Source organism: Bactrocera oleae, chromosome 5 (genome assembly GCF_042242935.1).
Source record: "Bactrocera oleae isolate idBacOlea1 chromosome 5, idBacOlea1, whole genome shotgun sequence".
Lineage (NCBI taxonomy): Eukaryota > Metazoa > Arthropoda > Insecta > Diptera > Tephritidae > Bactrocera > Bactrocera oleae.
In genome coordinates, this window is record NC_091539.1 from 31,580,296 (window position 1) to 31,604,613 (window position 24,318).

Consider the following 24,318-nt stretch of genomic DNA (forward strand, 5'->3'; position numbering starts at 1 on the left):
CTGAGTTGATTTAGCCATGTCCGTCTGTCTGTCCGTCCGTCTGTATATATGCAAACTAGTCCCTCAGTTTTTAAGCTATCGATCTGAAATTTTGTCCTGTCCTTTTCTCACAAAGAAGCTGCTCATTTGTCGGAACCGCCGATATCGGATGACTATAGCATATAGCTGCCATACAAACTGAACAATCGGAATGAAGTGCTTGTATGGAAAACTCTTTAATTTGACGAGGTATCTTCACGAAATTTGGCATGTATTATTATTTAAAGCATTAATCTAATCTCCGAAGAAATTGTATGGATCGGATGACTATAGCATATAGCTGCCATATTAACTGAACGATCGGAGTAAAGTGCTTGCATGGAACATTTTTTTATTTGACGAGATATCTTCACGAAATTAGGCACGAGTTATTGCTTAAGGCAACAAATTATTCTCCACAGAAATTGGTCAGATCAGATCACTATATCATATAGCTGTCATACAAATTGAACGTTCGGAATCAAGTTCTTGTAAGGGGCGTTTGTTTTTGTGAAGGGTATTATAGCTTCGGCGCAACCGAAGTTAACGTTTTTTCTTGTTTTAATATAAAATTTTGCCAAGACTTGAAGGTACTCATTTAGCCGGCTTTTATTTCCTTACACATGGTTAATAAAATTAAGTGAATGTTAAAATAATCATTAGTAACAAAGTCAAAATTTCAGAAAATATTTAATGAAGGAATCCTAAAAACCACCAATGATTCAATCTAAAAAATACCAACCAAACACAATAACTTTAAGTTCGTTTAACTAATATTAATCTAACGTGACTATTCTCAGATATTTGGGTTACCAAGGACATGTGTACCTGTTGTAGTAAGATACGAGTATATCGATGATAAAGTTATCCACCATATATTGTACATATATAAATAGATACCGCTACAAGAGTATAGTATATTGATTTGGTTTTCTCTCCTGTGAAAGAACACAATGCAGCGCGTTATCAAATTATATGAAATATTATATCCAGAGCCATAGAAAATTTAGAGTCAGTTTTATTGCTCTAATTTTTGTTAGACTCTAATTTAGAACTTCATTACTTGCCTTAAGTGTAAGTCTGAAAGTTATTAATTATAAGTACTTTTAAAACATGTAGGTATGTTAGAATACTAATCTTTAGCTTTGATTTGCAACTTTTTAGTGAGCAATTTAGTGAATGTTGCAACCAATGAGCATGGTACTGACATCATCATGCCAAATTAGCATTTTGCCGACGGAAAAAGTGTTGTAAAATACGGAACATAAATATATATAAAAATATAAATGATTAATCATTATTTCTGGCATAACTCCAAGTCTCGCCTGACTGCGCTGTCACCATGGATTGGATATCCAAACAGCAGTTCATTCCGCCTATAAGCTGCTGATTCTCTCATGCGGTACTCATGTGCTTCTGACGTCTGTCAAACTGTCTGTCTCACTGATTATTAGCCGTGCTGATTTTGGCACACACAAATACTTTCAAGCTTAAACCCGAAGTAGAATTTTAAGAAACAACCACGTATACATTGTATGTGGTGAAGAATGAAACAAAGTTTGAGTTAAAAAGTATTAACGCAATGGAGCAATGATGTTGCCATATAAAACTGAGTGTTGGCGTTGATTGCCGTAATTAGTGGTCCACCGCTGATTATCGTGCACACGGCCATTTGTATGTTTTGACAGTACTGAAAACGAATTCTTACAGCAGTCGCTATGATTAATTCCAAGTTTGTAGGCAGGCTCTTTGTACCGCCGACACGTGATATGTAATGGTTTTAAAAACATTCAAATAGAACGAAAGAAAATGCAAACTGAAAAGTTTAGGTTGCTGAAAGTTCTAGAGAGCAAATCTCGTCTGTTAACTATACCGTTTGTTCACCCTAAAATAACATAATTTATCCCTCTTTGGAAATGGAAAGATTTGGAAAAGACAAAATAAAGTTGATTAGCTAAAATTTTTTATAGATTTGTTAGTTAAAGCTAATAATCGTGTAAATTAAAAAACGGCCACCTTTCAAAGGTATTCTACTTCAGAAACTTTCTGTTGGATCAAAATAATCTTGCTTCTTTAATATACTCGTACAAGGTACAATTCAAAACTTCCAGGACTTTTTAAACAACGTGGCTTCTAGTGGCGCCATGTGTCTGAAATTGTTATCCCTCATTTGTATATTCTTCAGTGTTGGCGCATAACATTTATATAACAGCTGACTTGTATAACAGCTGAGATATCGCGCTACATGTGACATTACATTTGTAGTGTCGGTCGGAAAATGAGCAGCGAACAAAGAGTCAACCTTAAGTTTTGCTTTAAACTTGGTAAAACTTTTACCAAACCTCATCAAATGCTGAAACAAGTTTATGGCGATGATTGCCTATCCCTTAGCAGAGTGCATGAGTGGTTTCAACGTTTTCAAAGTGGTCGTGAGGACATAAATGAGAAATTAGCCGAAACCCAAAAAATCGCGCCTGGAGAAGTCAAAAGTGAAGACAATGCTGATTTGTTTTTATGATTCCAAGGGTATTGTCCACAACGAATTTGTTCCACCCGGCCAAAACGTTAATGCGGTATTCTACTTTGGAGTTTTGAAGCGGTTGATGCGCTGTATTCGACGTGTTCGGCCCGAATATCGCGAAGATGGAAGTTGGCGTGTGTTGCACGATAATGCGCCGTCTCATCGATCGACGCTTGTGGCCGATTATTTGACCAAAAATCACATTTTAACAATCAAGCACTCCCCGTATTCACCTGATATGGCACCGTGCGACTTCTACCTTTTCGGAAAACTACATTTGGCCATGAAAGAAAACCGCTATGCTGACATTGATGCCATCCTCAACGCTATACCGACAAATGACCTAAAAAAAGTCATTCGATAACCTTCTCGAACGTGCAAAACGTTGTATTCAGGCGGAAGGAGACTATTTTGAAGCCGACCAATAAATTTTTCAAAAAAAAAAAAATAATAATATTCGGCTTTTAATAAAAGTCCTGAAACTTTTGAATTCCACCTTGTACGTACTCCTTTCTTTATAAGATTACTTTTTACAATATATACATACGTATTGTAAAAATTCAATTCAAAGAGAAGAAGTCGGAATTATATATGTTGGAGGAAAAACCAAAAAGATATATGTGTACAAAATATGTATTTCTAACATTTATTTCATTTTGCATATGTATATGGTATACTCGTATTTTTGCAAAAGAATCTCGTCAATTTCCGCTGACTTAACTCAACATATGTACAATATATATATATATATGAATATGCATTTACATACAAAGCAAAAGCAGAAATGTATATTATATTAGTTCTCTGCAATATAGTCCATATGAATATTGGGAGAAAAGGTCAATGTACCTATAAGAAATTAAGCACAAAGCAACGATTTAATCGTGTTGGCAGCTTAAGCGGACAAGAAGTCAATATATCATTAACATACATACATATATGTTATATTTAGGAACATATATCTTTTGCGATAACATATACTTTAATATATCAATACCACCTCAAAATATCTGTCTCTAACTGTATCTTGCACACCATGTTGTTAAGAGTGGGAACCGCAATTAAGTTTCCACAGAACAGGACTTTTTAAACAACGCGGCTTCTAGTGGCGCAATCTGTCTGAAATTGTTATCCCTCAATTGTGTATTCTTCAGTGTTGTCGTATAAAATTTATATAACAGCTGACTTGTATAACAGCTGAGATATCGCGCTACATGTGACATTACATTTGTAGTGTCGGTCGGAAAATGAGCAGCGAACAAAGAGCCAACATTAAGTTTTGTTTTAAACTTGATAAAACTTTTACCAAACCTCATCAAATGATGAAACAAGTTTATGGCGATGATTGCCTATCCCTTAGCAGAGTGCATGAGTGGTTTCAAAGTTTTCAAAGTGGTCGTGAGGACATAAATGAGAAATGAGCCGAAACCCAAAAAATCGCGCCTGGAGAAGTCAAAAGTGAAGACAATGCTGATTTGTTTTTATGATTCCAAGGGTATTGTCCACAAAGAATTTGTTCCACCCGGCCAAAACGTTAATGCGGTATTCTACTTTGGAGTTTTGAAGCGGTTGATGCGCTGTATTCGACGTGTTCGGCCCGAATATCGCGAAGATGGAAGTTGGCGTGTGTTGCACGATAATGCGCCGTCTCATCGATCGACGCTTGTGGCCGATTATTTGACCAAAAATCACATTTTAACAATCAAGCACTCCCCGTATTCACCTGATATGGCACCGTGCGACTTCTACCCTTTCGAAAAACTACATTTGGCCATGAAAGGAAACCGCTATGCTGACGTTGATGCCATCCAAAAGGCGACGACCGCCATCCTCAACGCTATACCAACAAATTACCTAAAAAAGTCATTCGATAACCTCTCGAACGTGCAAAACGTTATATTCAGGCGGAAGGAGATTATTTTTAAGGCGACCAATCAATTTAAAAAAAAAAAAACAAATAATATTCCTTTTTTAAGAAAAGTCCTGAAACTTTTGAATTGCACCTTGTAAATATGAAATGTCTTGCTTGACCCAAACCCCGATTGTTTCGAATAGAATATCGTTCATCAATAAATACATTCCGTTCGCAAAATTTTTTACTCATCAATCACTCTAGTTACACTTAGTCACAGCTAATGTGTCAAATTAAATTAATGTGACCAAGGTCTAGACCAACTCCATTAATATTCAGCGCTAAACCATTAATAGAATTTGGTCATTTTTAAGAAAACTTTTCTATTTAATTTCATTAAAATTTCACAAATCTTGACCAACCTAAACGGTTTAAAGTCAGCCGGAAAGTAGGAAAAATTTTGTAAATAAATAACCAATACAGTGACCGAATAACGAAAATTATTAAATGTTTTATATATAATTCGTAGACTAATTTCACATATTTTCGGCATTAAACTAAAGAATGTATCTAATATTATACGTTCAGTTAATTATGCTAAGATATCTTACATATTAACCGATATAACTCCTGGTGGTATTCATCTGGAATCAGATAAGATAATGTTACCTACCGAATTTTGTTGAAATTGTCCTATTAGCTCGAGAAATATAGGCATTCACCTAAAGGTGAGCGGTGCTCGTTTCATCTTATTTGTAAAATTAAAAGTTTCTGACATATTTAGTTATTAAGTTATCGCAATTTTTGTAGTTTTGATCAAAACCGTTATATGGGAAGGGTTATCAAAGGTTATCATTCGATTGCACTTTTTTTCATACTGTCGTAAGAGGTGTTGAAGGAATTCCTTATTTGCGAAGAATTCGGACAGCCACTTTTCACAAGCCTCTTTTGAGTTCAACTTCACACCACCAAGGGCATTCGCCATGGACAGGAACAGGTGGTAATCACTTGGCGCTACGTCCGGGCTATATGGTGGATGCGATAAAACCTCCCATCCGAGCTCCCGTAGCTTCTGACGAGTCATCAACGAAGTGTGTGGTCTGGCGTTGTCCTGGTGGAACACTACACCCTTCCTGTTGGCCAATTCTGGACGCTTCTGGTCGATCGCCTGCTTCAAGCGATCCAGTTGTTCGCAGTAGATGGTAGAATTAAGCGTCTGGCCATATGGAGCAGCTCATAGTGGATGATTCCCTTCCAATCCCACCAAACACACAGCAAAACCTTCCTGGCCGTCAATCCCGGCTTGGCCACTGTTTGGGACGATTCACCGGCCTTCGACCACGACCGTTTTCGCTTGATATTGTCGTATGTGATCCATTTTTCGTCGCCAGTCACCATCCGCTTCAAGAATGGGACGAGTTCGTTCCGTTTCAGCAGCATATCGCAGGCGTTGATTCGGTCCAGAAGGTTTTTTTGCGTCAAATTATGCGGCACCCAAACATCGAACTTTTTTTTGTATTCAGCCTTCTGCAGATGGTTCAAAATGGTTTGGTGACTAACTCCCATCTCCTGGGCGATGTCACGAGATGCCATATGCCGGTCTAACTCGATGTATTCCATGATTTGATCGGTATTTGTCGTCACAGGTCTTCCGCCGGCTGGCTTATCCATGGTGTCGTTTTCACCGGCTCTGAATCGTCAAACCCTTCCTCCGCGGTTCGAAGTGATAAAGTACCATCCCCCAAAACACCATTAATCTCACGGAACGTTTCTCTAGCGGATTTGCCTTTAACGAAGGAAAACTTTAAAATAGCGCGAATTTCGGCGTTAGTGAACTCCATGTTTACACGTCTATAACTGTTGAACGCAATATCCAAACTAATCATGCATAGCGTTGTTTTGTAGGTTATGTCAAGACCTTTCAAATTATGTATAGTGTTGCCAGATACGAGCTCTGTAGCGCTTTGTACATAGCCGCGAAATTCAAAAGACAAAAAAGCGGAAGGGAGATACCTTCCAACCTTATATCTTAAAGGGTTTGGAAGGTATATACATTAAACCTATTAGGGGTTACTTTTTGAAGGTTGTAAAACCACAGGTGCCCCTTCCCAATGTGATTCGTAGTATCAAATTACAGTTTGTTTCTTCATTTGCGGCTTACTTATGGCAATTTATAGGTTTCCGATTATTTGCGTGTTGTGGGCGTGACAGTGGTCCAATTACGCTTATCTACAATACCCAACTTTCTATGGTACCAAGGAATATGTGTACCAGACTTCATTAAGATATCTAAATTATTACTCAAGTTACAGCTTGCACGGACGGACAGGCAGTTTCTTGATATACATCTTCCACGATATTATCGTTTGTATGATTAAAACATGTCAAGACAAACTCGTGGAAAAACCTGAGACTAAGACACAAATGGTACTACACAATCGTATAAAAACGTTGAAGCTCACTACGATCGATATATTATTGGCTTATACTAAATACCATTGTTTCTCTTCTGGACCTAATTCGGGCGTAGACCTCATTAGTAACTTAAAGACTTCTTACTACTTGTAGAGTCTGATAAACATATGTAATAATTTAAATTATATGTTGCTACTATTTTATATGTTTTCTTTACAAAAAATGCTTAAAGCACACTTTAAGCCCATCTTACACCGTTGGAATCACTTGCATTTGTAAATAGTGAAAGCGGTTTTTACGTTATTGAACTAATATGACTTTAGCACATAAGCGCCTAACGGTTATACCGTCTGACCACTTGAGACCATTGCATTTTGCTTTTACTTGCACTTTAGCAGCACGAAAGTTGTTATGTCAGCTGGCAGGTTTCCTTATATTAATTGCACTGCGATGCACAAATGTGAGCGTTAAAGCCATATGTGGTAGGCATAAATAGTATCCGTGTATACAAAGAGCTGTGCAAAAGTGTGCTTAGAAATTTGCTATTACTGGTTTAACTACTTCATTCATAAAGTTAAATATGTTCCTTACTATCACCACAACGCATGTATATACAAGCCTTTCTATAACTGATTTGTGACGTTTCACGCCAATACAATCAATACAATTCTCAGGATCTAATCCGAACATTCTACGAAAATAGTACCCGTATAACAGCTACACGTCTGCCGCTTCGAAATATATACCTTAAATCTCTGCGGGCGAATAGAACAACATTAGAATCCAACAAGTAAGGAAGGGCTAAGTTCGGATGTAACCGAACATTGTATACTCTCGTCAAATGGTATACTCGTTTTAGATTTCTTTGTGGATCTTACCGCCTAGTTCTATGTTGACCGATATTTTCGATAAAAAGTCAGCTATAGGCACTGGGGTCCACATATTCATTACCTGGGGCCTTGAACAGTTTTGACTCGATTTAGACAATTTTTGGTCACAAGGTGGCATACTTCAAACGCATTATTCACGCAAAGTTTTACCCCGATATAATCATTGTTACCTGATTTGCATAGTGGAAAGTGAAAGAATCAGATGGAATTGAAAATGGTGTCATATGGGAAATAGGCGTGGTTGTAGTCCGATTTCGCCCATTTTAGCACTATGACATAGAAATACGAAAAGACCGTTATGTACCGAATTTTATTGAAATCGGTTAAGCAGATCTCAAGATATGGGTTTTCACCTAAAAGGGGGCGGTGCCACGCCCACTGTCTAATTTTGAACGCGGTTTCTATAAAGTCATCTCATACCATCCCAGAGATAAAATTTAATGCCTCTGGCGTGTTTAGTGCTTGATTTATCGCGCTTTTAGTAGTTTTTAACAGTACCGTTACATGGGGAGTGGGCGGAGTTGCCACCCGATTTCAACTACTTTCACACCGTCAATAGAAGTGCTAAAAACATTTGCTTCCAGTGAATTTTGTTATTATAGCACTAGCGGTTTAGGAGATATGCACATTAAACCTATTAGAGGCGGGACCACACCCACTTTTTAAAAAAAAATTTTAACTGCAGATGCCCCTCCCTAATGTGATCCTGTGCACCAAATAACAGTCTTGTATCTTATTGCGGAGCTTAGTTATGGCAATTTATTTGTTTTTAATTAATGGCGTTTTGTGGGCGTGGCAGTGGTCCGATTACGCCCATCTGCAATACCAACCGTCTCACGGTACCAAGAAACATGTCTACCAAGTTTCATAAAGATATCTCAATTTTTACTCAAGTTACAGCTTGCACGGACGGACGGACGGACGGACAGACGGACAGACAGTCACCCGGATTTCAACTCGTCTCTTCATCCTGATCATTTATATATATATAACCCTATATCTAACTCGATTAGTTTTAGGTGATACAAACAACCGTTAGGTGAACAAAACTATTATACTCTGTAGCAACAGGTTGCGAGAGTATAAAAATAGAATAGAAGTTGGAAAAAGGGGATGACTTAAGAGTTGTTGTATTTCACAAATTTTTCTCTAAGAAAATATAGATAGATTACGGAATTGAATAAACCAGACATGTTCAATAATTTTGCTTATTTTTTTACACATTGTTTTCTGATGTGGATGTAAAAAGTGTTGTGGGAAATAAACTCTAGCATATTCAACCGCTCAATAGTACTAGTTTGCTGAGTTTCGTCGTATTTTGAAAACTGATCGAAAAACCAAACGTGTACGACTTTCAAAAGACAATATGACACTGATCAAACGTAATATGTACGGAATGGGCAGTGTCTTTGGAAATGGAGACATCATTACACACTTAAATCCAATCGGCAGTCTGCTATACAAGTATGGTTGTTTCCCTGTGAAAGTCGTCCAAAGCGCCGCCAAGCAATATTATTTTATTGAATCGATTGAACGTCGAGATCAAAGTTAGGCCAAATTGTTAGACCAAAAGCATTTCAGCCCATGTGGTATATGTTGTAAATTAATATGTTGATCTTGTTGAGTTATTTTAGCTTCAATAGTCATAATCAAAGAGAAGATTAGTTTCGTTAATACATACATACATACAAATGTAAATATTGAAATAATGTATACGTAATAGATCGATACCGCTTGACAATAGGACCATTTTAAAATACGGGAATCAAACCACAAGTCGCTCGAACATGAGCTACTCTCCTATATACTTATAGATATGTGTTCGAATACCGCTCATTCAGTGAAAAGTGATTATTTGTATAAATGTAAGCAGCTTTATACGGAATTGCGTGGTGACACACCTTGTTCAGATAATGACGAATTTTTGTTGAGCAAGCCTAAAAAATGTATGCGCTGCCTCAAGGCTATTAACGTTAGGCACTAATATTTTTTTCATATTAGTTCAATTCTTGACTTTTAAGCTGCAAAAACTTCAAGCCATTGTGCATGAGCTTGCATATATTTATATCATATGTAAAAAATTATATATTAAATATATATACAAAATTCAACATACATAGGTATATATATATGCATATTTTTATGAGATTTTTTCACATACGCTATATGGTGACTAATCCAAATAAAAGCCGATTTCCGTTCATGAGGAAATTTTACCGCTTTGACGATACCCCTGGCAGTTCTTACCTGAAAAAACGAGAAGAGAATACTACGTGAGTAAATTTACAAAGATGTGTAATCAAGGCTTCGTATATTCAAAATACAATACCTTCACTTCTACATATAGCCATAAAAATATAAAAGTTATTGTTTGTCCGCGTAGGCTACAGCAATTTTCTACTGCTGCTCAGGTAAAAATGTAAAATCTCTACTTAAAGCTCAACTGTAATTACTGGAGAATATAATGCCACTTTTTGATTCTTGGAAGAAATAACATGTGTGATGAGTAATCACTTCACTATTTTGATGCTAAAAATGTTTATAAGTTGAAATTGTAGAAGATTTTTACTGATTTACCTGAAAAGATCTGAATTTTTTGATAATATAGCAACCTTTTTGAAATTATTAGCTTTTCACTGGTTGCATACAATATCAAAATAGTATATTACATTATGTCAAAATACATGTATTTATACCAAATGTATATGTTAATTATTATGTATATATTAGTTTTTGAATTTTACGTAATTTTCTAGTAGGCAACTGGTTTTATACGTATTTATTCCTTAAACTCGTTTAAATAGCCATCTTGAACAGTTGGGAGAATATATATAAATAAACTTATACAAACATAATATGTAAATATGTTTACATAATTATATATTATATAAAGAGATTTATTGGCTAGAGTTTTTAATTTTGCTTTCATCGTTTATTTCGCCAATACTATATTTTGCAAATACGATTTAAAGCTAATCTGTGGATGTTGAAATATGTTTCGCTAAACTAAATATTCAGGTTTTATAGCGCCCAGATATAGAAAATTTAAATACATATGTCCCCTACACATGTTGAAACATATGCGAGGGCTTGCAGTAATGATGCGTATTATGACTACATACTTATCGCATTTGAGACACTTCAAGGTCAAAGAGTCAAGCACTCAACAGTAAAGAAGTGCATTTTTTTTTTTTTTGTATAAACCAGTTTGTCTTTAATAATGTAAATAATATAACTGAGCATAATAAACAAAAATATTTCATTGAAAGCAAAGTCCATAAAATCCTAAAAACGTTACTTTTTTATTAAAGGAAGAAATACACGAGTATGATACTTTTTATTGAACGACTACTTTCTACCTATTTCTTTCTTTATTTATTTTATTTTATTTTCGAAAGTATTATACAATATTAAATGTAAATGTAATCCCAAATTTGCGAGCAATATTGATTAAAATAATTTCACGTGGAACCCAAAAAATTACATATCCCTTTGTCGTATTTTCGGTCGCTTAGGATGATTTTTATCGAGTGACAATATTTCAGCGCACTATTGAATGAGGCATAAATTCATTCTTATTGCGTTTGATCTTTGACAGATTGGTAGATATGTATATATATATACTGGATTAAAATATCTATATGTATATGTATAAATGATTAGCAAGACGAGCTGAGTCGATTAAGTCATGTCTGTCTGTCTGTATATATGCGAACTAGTCCCTCAGTTTATTGAGATATCGATCTAAAATTTTGCTAACGTCCTTGTCTTTCCAAGAAGCCACTAATTTGTCGACACCGGTGTAGCATACATACATACGATACAAACTGACCGATCAATTTCACGTTCTTGTATGGAAAATTTTTTTCTGACGGGTAAAGAACGTTTTTTCTTGTTTTCATTTGCGAAAATTCGCAAGCAGACATTTCGATATAAAATTTTAAGCAGACATTTCGATATAACATTAGGTTAAATCTATAAATATAAAATGTATGAGTACCTATGTAAAAAATTTCCTCAAAACTACACTTTTACATTTATTCCATCTCTTTCTTATGCCTTATTGAGACAAAACCATTTACGATTTTTAAAAACAAAAAATACAATTGACAATTAATCTAAGTTAGTCGCATAGAGTATTCTTTTATATGCATACAATAAAAATTTTAAATTGAATCGTTTTTTATAACTAAGTTATAAAAATAATTAAAATATTACAATTATGATGGTTATATACAATATCTATATAACTTTGGTACAATATCTAGAAAATTTAATAATAGTTAACATAATATTTTCACAGAATAATCGAAGCATTATCTCAGTTTAATAAATTATCTGTTTTCAACCGTCGTCAATGCCTTTTTCTGTTATAATTATATCACACTAGGCAATTTTTTTCACATTCTAACTCAACACAGGCGACATATCAAATGATACAACCAACAAGTCAACAGCCAATTGTATAGAGTTTGAATTTTTATAAGATTTTATAAGATAGTATTTTTTGTAATACAAGGGCGGAAATTCCAGAGGAATTGCACAACGCGCAGTATACCTGACATACCAGATGTCGGAGTGCAGCCGAATAGTTTTGTGATTTCTGCGTGGTCGGAACTAGTGTAACACCGATGGAGGCTGCTGGCGTTGGTAAAACAATATGTGTTGCATACGCGAACATAAGTACACATGTACATACGTATATTGCTTTGCTCTGGGGCGGAAGGTGCGTTGGTTGCATTATTGAGTTGGTTTTCCAACCAGATTTGTTGGTTGATAGGTTAGTCGGTGCGCAGCGTTGCATGTGAGGCGCAATGCCAACAGCAGGAAATTGTTGGCGTGTTGCGGCTAAACAATAAATGACGCTATGCTGTCTCGAGTACATATGTAGGTATGCACATTTTCATATACAACCAAAGCATATGAGGCAGTATAACGCTTGCATGCGAATAAATGCGTCGGCCCATAATATCTGTGGGTAAATCAGCAAAATTATGCCCATACGAACTACCTTTGTCTATTGTCGGATGAATAGACAGGCCGCTAGACAGACAAGTCTTCCGATAAGCTGTCCGCCAGCGAGTAGACACAACAATTTACAGATAAATATTTAAGTTGAAAAGGGGTGATTCGGAATACTTTTGTAAGGAAAACAAGCGCGCGGTCCTTTTCTTGGAAGGAGTAAGAATGAGAATCGCAAGCAGACTTGAATTCTAGTATACAAATATTTTATTCGAAGCAAACGCTGCAGTTCTAGTAAGGATGAAGGGCATTAAAATCCGTAGATGTGAAACATTGAAAAATTTCTTATCTTCTTGACAAATTATTTATTAACATATTAGACGGTTTTTTTCTATTTCCTTTGGGTTTTCTTTTCTTGGATAGTTCATTACTTTTGTAAAATTTTCAGTGGTAATCTTGACTTTATAGTAAGCAATCAAACAAAATTTTGTAAGTTTACTCAGATGGGGCTCTTTATCTAACATCGGGCTCCTATTGGCTATTTTGTTACTTTATTTTCCTTACATTTTAATGAATATACATCCCAGTCAAATAAATTATTATGTTCCAAATTGGATTTAATTTGATTTAGATTTATGATGATTTCGGTCTTATTTCTTGATTTACAAAAAAAAAATTAGATTACCATTTTCCCGTTTAGTCCTACTTCGCTACCACTCTGTACTTGACCAAGACTACTTGTACCAAGAGGCCATTGAAAAATAGGCCATCTCCAAATGCAGATTTGAAATGTGCGTTTTGGAAATTTGTATATATGTATTCTATGATTTACCTGTATGCGCTGCTTGGTTTTATAAATGCCAAGCTCCGACAGTTTTTCTTAGTTTTGTTACATAGTGTATTTATTATAAGAAACTGAAGAAACAAAATTTTTTCATAGTTACTCTAATGAGAAAATAATTATGGCTGAAAAGTAAATTTTGTTCTGATGCAGACTTACTGGTTTTTTGTTCCTATACATGGAATACTTAAAATTGTTATTGTATGTCGAAATTATCTTAAAGCATTCAGTCTGCTTAGAAATTACTTTGCATGTAAAAGCGGTTTTAAGTCATTGTGGTTTTACTTTGTCTTCGCCAGCTTTTGTCTTCCGTCTCATTATTATTGTTTCTCTAACTATTCCTTCATACATACTCGTATGCAGTACATTTATGTGCTTTTTCAGTGAATATTCATACATGTATATGCTATTAGCTTTCGCTAAGTTTCCTGGTTTTTCTGTCTAAAGATGCTTAAGCGAGCGTGTGCTGTGAAATATTTCAATAAATACACAGATACATTGAGATTGTGGCGCTGTAATCGCTGACTTAAAACATTGTCACCCCTTAAAATCTTACTATATAAGTTATATAGTTTAAATTCAATAAAACTGTGTCGGTGGCTGACATGCTAAAATTATTGTGAATATTTATGTTCGGTAGATGCAACTCTTTATTATAGGGTATTTTTGAGGAGATAAGGAGTCTCCAAGTGGTATAGGTTCTTACCTAGTTGTCAATGTATGTAAACACATGTAGTTGATATTTTGTTCTGTGTATATTGCAAATGAACTAACACAAAAACAATATTTACAATATATACAAATACTAACGTTCAGTGCGGGAAACTTTAAGAACACATATTCGTGATAGGGATCAACAAGTATCTGAAACGTAACAGTTCATTGTTTGATAGAATTGACACTTTAAAGGCTAGTTTTTTAAGCTGAAAATGGACTCAACTTTATCATCAATGTCACTAACCACTGAAGCGTACAATTCGGTCAGTTTTTTTTCGATATTTTTAATGTGAGATTAATGATAAATGTAAAATGGGAAAGATTAGTGCTTAGTATAAGAAACATTTTGAAGCATCTTAACGAAGCATTCAAAAGCTCCCAAATGGACTATTAACAAACTGCTAGTTATTTAAATATGAGTTGTACATTTGTGAAGAGGTCGTATGACTATTATGGAGAAACTGTAAACGTAGATGACAAGCTCGTAAGAGGGAGAAATCACGTGATATCTAAAAGTGAGAACAAAGCTATTTTTCTACATTTTGAGAAAAAATCATTGCTCAGTCTAAGAGAAGCCATAAAATATTTTTTAAAAAGGCATTAGAAACATATATCTTTAAATACTATACTGGACAGACTTCAGAGGTTTGGCATTGAATTAAAAAAAAAGGTTGCATTGGGCGCAGGAAAACATTAATCGCGAGGGGAACAATGTAATATTTACAGATGAGCCAACTTTTGTATTGTTTAACCCGTTAAGACGTGATGTGTAAAGAAAAGGACAAACATTTATTCAAAACAGTTTTAATCACCCCCAAAAGGGGGGGATGCTTCTCTGCTCATGGACAAACGGTTTTGAGGTGATTCACAGAAAACCTTAACACTATAAGAATGATAAAATTGTAAATAAAGGATTAGGTAAGTCAGCTGATTTGCTTTACAACAAAAAAAACCATGATTACATAATGCAAGAAGACAATGATCAGAAACATAAGAGCAGACTCTGTCCTCCATGGAAACAAGAAAACCATATTGCTACTTTAGATTGGTCATCACTGTCACCAGATGCCAATCCAATACAATATGATTGGAATTTAATGAAAGTATAGCAATTTGAATCAATGGGTTAATAATTTAATTCATTTAAAATAGATATTTCAAAGTATATAAATTATAATGCTAAATAGTAAAAGAATGCAGCTTGCATGGCATATTCCCACATTATAATAAGTTTGTGTATATTATTAAATAGCTTTAATTACTGCAACTTTGCTTCCAGATATGGTCAATTAACTGGTATAGCGAGGAGTATGAAAAATGTAGGCAAGAGAAATCGCCCAGTTTGACATGTAATAAATCTTTTTAATGCCAATGCATGGTTGAAAAATACACTTTGCATAAAAGCTTGCCTTCATTTAATAATCATTAATTAATCTTATGACTTAGGCATTTAAGGGCACAGATTGGACGTTAAATATTAATGTTGCGTACATGAGCATACAAATGTACAGCGTTGTTGCTATAAAATGAAACTCTCCTTTGACTCAGCTAGAATGCGAATTTTTTCTATATACCTACATCTGGGCAAAAATGAGATCTTTTTTGGTGTTATAAGACATTTTATTGTATTTAAAATCGCAGAGCTTTTTCTAAGGTCCAAATTTGGCTAACAGTTTTATCTATTTTTACCAATAAATGAAATATAAAAATTTGCGTGAACTTGGTTATATTGGAAAAATTACTTTGTTTTTTAAACGTTTCCTTTAACTTGACTGAAAATAATCTTCCATGCGGCCACACAAAGTCGTATTTAGTGTTAGTGTAATATGCTATGCGCTGTCTTGATTCCTCGTGACGTTGAGTTTGATTAGTAAAATGCATGGAAACATCACTTTCAATAACCTCATTTCAATGTGGCTAAATAGGACAGCTGCGACCACACCACCACCAATATCCAGTGATTTGCCCTGTTGGTAGGCTATTTAATTCATGATGTGTCAACGCTGAGAGGCCGCCTGCGATGATGCGTGGCTCGCATATTTATATATAATATGAGCATGGTCATCCATCACTCCTGCAATGACTAGATCATAAACCAAATGAGCGATGGAATGCCCTAACAGGTTTAACGTATGCCAAGAGGATCTCATAAATTTCCCATTTACTAGTGAACAGATACAAAATTTTTGCAGCCAGCAACTGAAGCGTGCTCATATGAGTATAGCCTATAACTTGTTAATATGCTTCAGGGAGACACACAATATTTAGAACATAACCAACACAAGTGCGCGCCAACATTTACTTGCTCTAGTCTAATTAAATCTAACTTCACGAAGTACGGAATTTCACCTTAGAAAAAGCTGTTCCAATAACTGCAACCATTTGAAAAATATTTCCAATAAAGACAGAGAAAATCAACCAGATCTTAACCTTCCTACTTGGTCGGCTTTCCACGAATAATTTAGTATAACCTGTAATTGGGAACTTAACAGCGGGATTACCAAAAAAACTATTTTTCCGATATACCTAAATTATTTCAACGATTTCTGACCATTTTCACATCTCTCCGATATTTCTAAATTATTTGTACCATTTTGAAAATCAGTGAATGACGACCATTGTTTAATAATAAAAAAACACCATAAACTAAATAATTTTTCTAACAATATTGTGCATTTTATGTGTTTGACGTTTCCTTCTGGGTGTTACAAACTTTGGGGCAAACTTAATATACCCTGTTCAGGGTATAAAAATAGTTTCATTAAAAATCATCTGCCATTGAATGAAAAATTTCTAAATCTCGTTTGTTTTTTTTAACAAGACTTTGTATGAAAAATATAATATTATGAATACAAATGTAAGATCATGTAAGCTAGTTTAACAACAGTTTTAACAACTGAATTTTAATAAAATTTGCATACAATTCATTCTCTGGTAAACAACAAGTTGTACCAATTTTAAGCGGTGCGTTTCAAAGTTATTCAATGAACAAAACGAAAATAATGAAGTCATTGAATAATTGAACAATGCAGAAAACTGCTATGTTGCAATGTACAAAAGCAACAAAAAGAAAAACAAGTACAAGAACGTATGTGTAACTCTATACATACATTTATGTATAAGTATTAAATGGCTAAATGCATATGTGCATATGAATCTATACCTATTCCTTATAAATGCGTTAATATTTATTTACAATTGGTTGACAATGGCAGCACTGCAAATTTATTATGCAAAAGCTAGACCGACGCGTCGCATAACCAAATACATATTCGTGCTTCTGTGTACTCTGTATTGTATGTACATATATGTGAAAAATCTAGTATGTTAGCAGTTAATCTCAGACATGGGTATGTAGACGTTGAAATTGTTAACTGCGTTGGCTGGCAAAAGTTTCAAATTCAAAGAACGAATTTGAATGTATAAAAAGCAAACAGAAAAATAAAAATGTTGAAAGACTCAAGAAACGAACATAGCAACGCGAACACGATCCGCAAGCGTTAATGGTCAAACAAGTTGCCAATTGAATAATCAACCAACCAACTATAGATTTTACGCCCACGAATGTGCCGCTTGTTTTGCTATGAGCCACCTTGTACAAGACAGCTTTTTTATTATGTTACATGTTCATTTCGCAGTTTTGGTCGTTCACATTCTGGATGATGTGAGATTCGAAAAAAATGGCAAACAGTTAAATGTTTTTGAGTGATCGAGAAACACCCACCACTTCTAAAAGATCTACAAGAATGCTTCGTAGAACATGTCGAGCTGCCCATGAGACCTACCAACTTTATTGAATAGTGGTATAAGTGGCATGTGGGTCGATAAATCATTTTCATATTATTTCGATGTGTGTGGTGTTGTTTCGATGTTGGTGTCACGTAAGTCTTACATCTGTCATTGCCATAAAAGTTAAGTAAAAATTTTGAAATAAGATTTTGCCTTGATATGCGCTAACGAAAATCAATTTTTTCAATTTTAGCAAAAAAGAAATGCATTTAACATTCAAATTTAATAGACGATAAGAAGTATAGAAAGTTGACAATGTTACGTCAGACTTATACTAGTTTAGAATTACTTTCATATTAGTGCTAAGATCAAAATTCAATGGAACTTTATATAATATTTTGCTGTACACAGTAAGCTCTGAAGCTTCTAAATATATTTTTCATTGAAGCTACTTTTCTGCAGTTCAGACCCTATTAAATTCTATGTACAAGTATAACCTTGTTAAGTGATAAAGACAAGGTATTTAAAAAAATCATATTTATGAACCGTTTGTGGTTAAAGGGGTGGAGTCACTATTTATGACTAAGAATACATTTCCAAAAAATGGATTCAAAAGATGATATGATATCGATTTTTTTTAATTGTCATAAAAAATTTCCACTACCTGAACTAAAAACCGAGTCCTATGTTTCAAAATATTCTTATTTGTTGATTGAATAACATGTGTTTGGATTGATTTAAGATGTTGAAAGTTTTTAATTTGATGCGTGAGCACGCTAAGAATATTAAAATCAAAGTTAATGGAATAAAAGGTTAGGCCTGATTTAGAAAAAAGAACACATTAGTAAAAAGTTTCTTATAATTTATATAATGTAATTTTCTAATCCGTGAATACCCTATTTATTAAATCTGCAACGAAATTTGTGACACCCATAGGAAGCGTGGGAGACGCCATAAATTATATGCGAATATGTCTATAAATGATCAGCGCGATGACTGAGTCGATTTCGAACCATGTCCGTCTGTCCGCCTGTATATACCCGCACTAGTCCCTCAGTTTTTCAGTGCAGCCAAAGTTATCGAGTTTTTAAGCACGTTGTCCTGTTTTACTTCTATATTTACGATTCCACGTACATAAGTGTGTTTTTATATCAACATTGAGATAGAGTTTACAAAAACGTGACACAACCCAACTCTCTTTTAACTTTTTTCGCTTTGTTCAGAGCAAAGTTCGAAACTACATCACAAGAACACAATAAATGCTCTTCATCCTCTTGAAGACCCTGTTAAATTTATACATAAAAAATCCTGTTACTTCCACCTACAAGTTTTCATTTTTACGTATTTAAAGTAGCAAGTAAAGTAGGGCTAAGTTCAGGTGTAACCGAACAATTTATACTCTTGCAACTTTCAAGGATCAAAGTAGGGAAATTACCCTCAGGTGTTATGTAAGCTTTATGTTAAAAATGTTGCGAAACAATTCAACATTCATTATTCGATTAAATTGTAAGTGGATTAAAATCAAATTTATTATTTTATTAAATTATATTATAGATCATAGACTCACTTATGTAGTTTTATTACTTTATTTTACTTCCCATCTGCTAAAATTGTATTAAAATCATCTTCAAATGAGATATATGGGATATAAACTCAACTGAAGAAGCTAAAATTAATATAATGAGTTGACCGCAATTCATTATTTTAGGGATAAAAGATTTAGTCCAAAGTCTGGACCGATTTCATTCATATTCCCACACTGTTTTTAAGAAAACTTGTTCATAGAATTTTATTAAAGTTTCACACCTTTTGTCAGGTGGAAAGTTGGAAATAGTTATACACCATATATTGGGAACAGAGAAAGGAATGTAACGAAAATCAATATAGGTAGTATTTGATAGTTGGGGTAATTCGTACACTAAATTCACATATTTTCGGCATTACACAATAGCATATCCAATATTATACGTTGAACTATAGTATATTCAATAACAATCAGTTAATTTTACTAAGATATCTTACATATTGACTTATCTATATGGTATAAAGCCAACCAGAAGTTTGAAAGTCTTATGTTAGTTCTATGAGATATGTTAGTTCTAAGAGATATATTGCGGTAATATTGACCCGATTTTATCTATTTTTGGCAATACAACATACTATTAACAGAATAAAATACTCCCTAACTAATGTTTCATTGAGGTACCTCGCATACCATCACCAACATATGTGAAGTAAAATCAAGATCTTTTCCATCTAAGAGAGATATTTTATAACAAAAAGCCGCGGGTAGCTTCTGGTATACTATGGAAACTTCGGACAAAAATTGTTGTTTGGGATATACATGAACAGGTTAAAAAAGTCCGGCAGTTTTATTATACAGTTAGATTACATTTTACTATAATTTATTGAACTTTGAAATAATGACTTTTTAGTGGCTTTTGAATATAAATAGTATTACTAGGGATCTTGTGACTTTGTTTCCCTAGTTGGAGCTAGTGAGTTGCTAGAGATATGAACTTTAAGAATTCTAACCTTTCCTTCACATTAAATTTTACGCAAAAATCAAAATAATTTCATTGCAGACATATTGGATGTTCTTAGTCTTCGACCTATTACATTTCTATAACCAATTAAAGTAAATTTCCTTCAAGTAAATCAACAAAAAGGCAGACGGACACACCTATATCTTTATTTTAGCAGGCCAAAAATGCTTATATATTGAGGAAATTTTTTTACAAACAAGCTTTACTATATCAGCCTTTCAAATATTTAACGGTATAGCTGTTTAGTGTGAAGTTGAAGTTACGAAAAAATTCAATAAGCTGAGTTGTTTTCATCAAACGAGATTCCTTACTGAACGACCCAATAGTTTGTAGTTTGTATGTTCGAAACCTCAGATGGAAATAGTACATGCTTCAAATTATTATCATTATTCACATGCATTACATACATACATACTCGCATGCTCACATACTGTGCTTAATGTGCACTTCAGTTATGTACGTACATAATGAATGTAGCCCACTTATTATAGGAGCGCAAGTTAATTTTTAAATGGGTTAATTCAATACAACTCACTTCGTCTGTCAGTTGCGTGTTTGCATCAAATCACAGTTCTTAATAATTATCCGAGGTGCACATGCAACCCGTTGGCATAACTACTTGAAAATCAGTTAGCTAACAGTCATCACGCTTCAGTGGGAACCATCAAGGAGCCTTCCATATACTTTGTACAATATATGTATGTATGTATGCGAATATATATATATGAACGTAGCATACAAAATAATAGTGCTAGCCAATATAATTTGCTCAATCCGTTCGAAAATACCAACGGAAAAGTTATTTCTTAGTATATCGCTGTTCTAGGTATTTGGCTATGAAACAAAAGTATTTTAGATAACAGTTATACGAAAACGATAAATCTATATTTTTTATTAATAAGGTATTTATGGTTGGCTTTCTTTAATGCTCATCCTTACAACCGTTTGTAATATGTAGACATTCAAATAGTTAATAAACCAATATTGTTTAAATTTGCGAAGACTTTATGCTAATTTGAAACTCACCTCAGTTTTGCGTGCACTCAAAATGTCTATCCAATATAAAATTTTAGGCAAATTTAATCTCTGTTGAAAAACTTGCGTTGGCTGAGTGGTCAAAGTCTCCAAAACAATGTTTTCAGTCTCTGTTATTTGACAAGCGGAGAAAAATATATGTACATTAAAACAAGTTCACGAAACCTGCAACACATATACGACCGAAAAGACTTTGAATTTGCCGAAAATGTACATATGTATGTACAACGAGCATATACAGCTATACAAAGAGGGCTAAAGTATGAAAATACATATGAGCAACGGCAACAAGCCGAGCAGTCAAGCTTGGCATCAGAAGCAAAAGCAAGTTAAAGCCAAAACTTGTTGCCGCTAGTCACTGCCACACACAGCTACAAAATTTTGGTTGACGACGTTACGACATTATATGTTATTTTTCTGGTCTTTAGTGTTTCTTATTTAAATTAGTATTATTATTTTTTGATTTTGGATTACTTGGGGTATTGTTTTTGTAGTGCATTTGATAAATTTGCGCTTTGTCTATTTCACTTTACTATTGGTCAAAACTGGCTGAGCACAACTAATGATCTCAGATGTTTTCTATTCAAAAGATTTATATGAAGAAGACGAATTCAGAAGAATCGCAAAACACACGAAGTAATACTCGCAAGTGTGCATATAACACGAACACCCTGAATGCGAAGCAAGCCAATGATTACCTACCGACTTGGCCCGTTTACCTTGAGTTGCCAAAAATTTAAAATGACATAGCTACGCTAACATATTTCATTGGGAAGTTATTAAAAATTTGCCAATACGTGGAAACAGCATGAGCTTATACCATATATATATTTATATATTAGCTCGAAATTCGAATACATAGATGAGGTTTGATGCTGTACAATTTGGCAAAAAATAAACGATACTTTTGATAAATATTAAAAATACATTGAATTATAGTATTTACATTCATTTCATTAGATAGATTGTATGCTCTATGTGAAATCGGGAAGTTGTATTTTTATATGAACATATCCGGAATTAATGGCGTGGTTCAATTTTCTGGTAAAAAAATAATAACATAAAAATTTAAGGTAAATATATTAGATTCGAACAAATTATCTGTTCTAACACATACGTATATGTACATTTGTTTTTAGTGTTAAATCGCAGGCGCTGTTGTATGCAGTTTCACTGCTGACCCCATTTGTTGACATTTACACTCATGATCTTGTTGTACAATATTTCAGCATTTAAATTTTTGTTGTATTTTTATTCACATTAATACACTTTTACTAATGATTTCCACACCTTTGTATGTATTTGCCATTACATAAAGGGTCAGCCGTTGCATAGTATTAAACTTGGCAACTTTTGTTATTTTTGAGCTAATATTCATGGCGCTCTCATTCACACCCACTCCTCTACATATTCTTCATTGTCATTTTTCAAATGAATTTATTTCATCTCTCATAGAGTAGTACAAGTAATTATAATACACAGGTATCTGGCTTGAATTTTTCGCTTAACGCCATGTTGAAGGATTTGTTTAACATATGGGAGTTTCATTGTAAAATTTTAATGAATACCCGCTCGCAATATCGAAAATAGTTTGGACCGCGAACACAATGCACTCAACGTTTTTACTTACTTCTTTAAATATTTGTTCGTCTCTTGTTTTGAAAACACAAAAGCGAACAAGTGACTAGCAAAACACAACACACTATCTAACTGCCAAAAGTATATACATATGTATACACCAATAATGATAGTAAGTACCACAATATTCCGTACAGTGACCCGCACTGTTTGATTATCTGCTCTCGACTGTTTTAGCCATTCGCGTCAAAGCTTACCTGAAGTCGCTTTAGCTAATATTATTGGTTGGACTCTCCACACACACAATGTAGCTTAGCGGACAACTTGTTGCATTAGACAGAATCACGTCTAAAAGCGCTAGTTACGCCTTGCGCGCTCAGCCGTAAAATCCAACACTTTAAACTGCTTCGTTCATATATTCTCTACGAACTCAGTTATCGTTTTTGTAGACTTCTCGCGCACCGTTGCCGCAAGAGCAACTACGGTGGTGATGAGTACCTCCTATTGCATGGTGAATTCACCAACTGCGCTCATTAGAATCAAGATTTGCTTTCAAAATATTTCAATTTGAAACTTTGCTTAATTCTACAAAAGCGTTGGTACACGTCATGTAGAGTTGCTATACTCACACTGTCATTAAATGGAATATATAGTTACTGAGACACTTGTTTGAGTTGGTTTGCTGTTTATATTCCGGCTGGCCATATAACGGATTTTCCGAAAGCACCACCAGTTTTCAATAGAGTTATTTATTTCAGATTTTATAGTTATTTCATTGTTCTTTTTCAGTTTTAGTTTTGTGCTATATTCACTCCAACTGAAGGCGTCGATCTTCTACAACTTTCGCAATAAATAAAGTATTCAATCGCAGCTTTCGATGACTTACGTTAATAGCAAATCAAACTATTTCGGGTTTCATTATGTACACATAAAACTCTTATGGCTTTGTTTCTTATTGATTTTATTTTTATTTTGTGACTGCCTGAAATTCGACAGAATCCGTTATAATAAAAAATTGCTGACCGAATATAGAAATACCTGATTGCATTACTCGAATACGGTTAATTGCAGCTACGCACAAGGGTATGTGATTCGTTGAATAATCCCCTACCACTCTACTAATTTATTATAATAATATAAGAGAGACAAAATAAAGTTGGCAGTGATATCACCCTCCTTATTTTGCAATTTGATTAAGACAGTTAATAACGAAA

At 34.2% G+C, this 24,318-nt stretch overlaps 1 protein-coding gene across 5 annotated transcripts in view; it reads right to left on the reverse strand.

The window, feature by feature from the left end:
* pot (papillote) overlaps positions 1 to 23,344 on the reverse strand; it is a 48,465-nt gene extending 25,121 nt beyond the window's left edge. The window contains exons 1-2 of one of the 5 annotated variants that reach the window (XM_014241615.3): positions 23,157 to 23,344; positions 9,858 to 9,943 (exon numbers count right to left, since the gene is read on the reverse strand). The gene's annotated coding sequence lies outside the window, so the exon portion shown is untranslated. Of the gene's footprint in view, positions 1 to 9,857; positions 9,944 to 21,517; positions 21,692 to 22,643; positions 23,121 to 23,156 lie in introns of those variants that run through there. The other 4 variants (XM_036371867.2, XM_036371868.2, XM_070110784.1 and 1 more) reach the window with 4 other exon arrangements.
* Positions 23,345 to 24,318: the final 974 nt, after the last annotated feature.